We start from the raw sequence: 2,650 nt of genomic DNA, 5'->3' as shown, positions 1-2,650 counted from the left end.
CGGCAGTGCGCCGCTGGCCGGGCGGCAGCCCGCCGTCTACGCCCTGCCGCTGCGGAAGGCGGAGGGCCTCGCCGCCTACCGCCTGGGCGCCGAGAGCCCGCCGGCGCCCGGCAAGGTGGTGCTGCTGCTGGGGGCCGCCGGCGCCGGCAAGACCAGCCTGCTGCACGCCGTGGTCAACCACGTGCTGGGCGTGCAGTGGGAAGACGGCTTCAGGTTCGCGCTGCTGCCCGAGGACGCCGGCGGGCACCCGGGCCAGAGCCGCACGCCGGAGGTGCGGGCCTACACGCTGCGCTGCCGCGAGGGCCCCGAGGCGCCCGGCGCCCTCACCCTCATCGACACGCCGGGCCTCGGCGACGCCCGGGGCGTGCGGCAAGACCGCCTGGTCGCCCGGCAGCTCCACGCGCTCTTCTCCGCCCCGGGCGGCTTCGACCGCCTCGACGCCGTCGGCCTCGTGGTGCCGGCCTCGCTCGCCGGCCGCGCGCCCGCCCAGGCCTACGTCTTCGACTCGGCGCTCTCCCTCCTCGGCAAGGACGTCAGGGGCAGCCTCCAGGTGCTGATCGCCGGCGCGCCGAGGCCGGCGCCCGCGGCCCTGGAGGCCGTCGCCGGCGCGGACCTGCCGGTGCCCCGCGGCGCCGACGGCCGCCCCGTGCACTTCCAGTTCGACCTCTCCGGCCTCTTCGCCGGCAACGCCGTGGCCGACGAGGACGCCCGCAACGGCTGCAAGGCGGCCTGGAAGCGAGAGGCCCGCGCCGTGGCGGCCTGGCTCGACTCCGTGCTGGCGGCGGAGAGCCGAGACCTGGCGCTCACCAAGCAGGTGCTGGCAGCCCAGCAGGAGCTGGACGGCTGCGYGCGGGAGCTGCCCGCCCGCGTCCAGGCCGGGCTGGCCAAGCTGCAGGAGATGCGCGCGGCGGCGGCAGCGGCGGCGCAGGAGCAGCGCCGCGACGAGGTGCGCGTGGGCAAGCTCTTCCCGTGCGAGGCCGGGCAGAAGGTGCCCGTGCCGGCAGAGCTGYCGGCGACGGGCGCCCGTGCCCTCAACTGCCACCACTGCAACTACACCTGCCACGTCTCGCATGACATGAACAAGCAGCAGTGCGTGGCCCTGGACCGCGGCACGGGCGCCTGCGGCGCCTGCCCGGGGCGCTGCTGCTGGTACGTGCACCTCAGCCAGCCCTACCGCTTCGAGTACAGGGCCGCCGCCGCCGCCGAGGACGAGGACRGGCCGCTGCGCCCCGACGCGGTGCCCGAGGAGCTGCGCCGGCAGTACGCTGCCCTGGAGGAGGACGTGCGGGCGCTGGCGAGCGCGGCGCGCGACAGCCTCCGGCGCCTGCAGCAGCTGGCCCTGCAGCCCAGCCCGCTCTCCTCGCCCGACCGYGTCGACCTGCTGCTGCGCACGGAGCGCGAGGAGCTCGGCCCGGGGCACCGGGAGCGCACRGAGGCCCTGGAGGAGGCGCGGGCCRCGCTCGAGCTCCTGGCGAAGGTGGCCGGCGAGGAGGCCCTGCTGCCCCGCACGGAGGATTTGTTCGAGAAGGGAGACSAGCCGGGAGCCCCCGCGGGGCAGGACTGAGAGGCAAGCCGGGACCCGGGCAGCCGCCTCCAGCACCCGCCGGCGCGGCAGGGGCAAGGCAGCGCCGGCTCCGTGCGCGCCGGCTGGCAGCATCGGGGCATCTTCACCTCCCCTTGCTGCTAGCGCAGAGCTGTTTTGCAAAGCCCCCGAGTCCCGCAGGCGCCGGACGGTTGCGCCGCAGCGCGGTGACCCGACAGCAGCTGATGGCCGCTCGCACCTTCTTGCTGCAGAAAATCTGTGCCGGCTCTTTGCGCCCCAGCAGCGCCCTGGTTCTCCGAGGCCCCTCTGCTCCCTCTGGGGCTGGCCAAGTCCTCGCTGGGTTTAATCGCTCGGAAGAGCTCGCCGAGCCTGCAGGCGGACCCGGACAGGGCTTCCAGCCCGYGGGAGCTGCAGAGCTGCGCCACGGCTCTCAGCCAGCTGAGCAACGCTCGCACGACCTAGGCTACGTGGAAAATCACCCAGACTGAGACATATCCCCATGCTGGGTTGCCCTAGGTGCCCAGATGGCAAAATAAACTAGACCGTAAGTAATAAACCAGGGAYTTCTGCCTGCTTCGTGTAGAACAGGGAGCTGCCTCAGTGCTGGAGTATTAAAAGAAGAGCTCCAATACGAGGCTGGCCCTGCCTTGAGCTCTCGCTTTATTAGGTCTCCTCTGCACGGTGCAATCGGTTATTTGCCCACYGCCGCCTGCCCGTTCCCTGCCTGTTCCTCCCACAAGCTGTGCTTCCAATTAGCTTTTGCAGCAGTCGTTTTACAGCTCAATAAATCCAGGTTTGCTCTGTGTCTGAGTCTCCGTTGCTCTTCCAGGCCTGTGCTGCCAGGTCTCGCCGCCGCGGCAAGAGCAGAGGTTTGGGACACCCGAGTCCTGCCGGTGCTCTGCTCCCCGCTGGCTGTGGGGGAAACGCAGGCASCAGGTCACATGGAGACACCGGCATTTCGGTGGCCGAATAATCCGCARGCCAAATTAGTGGGGTATTGGCACCTCTGGTTCCCGTGGTAACACACAGATCCAGCTCATACCGCTTACGCTGCCCTTCTCAAAAGCTTTTATAAAGGTGTCAATACTTAATATTTGTACTCAAAGA

This window comes from Apteryx rowi, unplaced genomic scaffold, assembly GCF_003343035.1.
Source record: "Apteryx rowi isolate R43461 unplaced genomic scaffold, aptRow1 scaffold_1168, whole genome shotgun sequence".
Taxonomy (NCBI): Eukaryota; Metazoa; Chordata; class Aves; order Apterygiformes; family Apterygidae; genus Apteryx; species Apteryx rowi.
Note: the sequence above shows the minus strand (reverse complement) of the source record.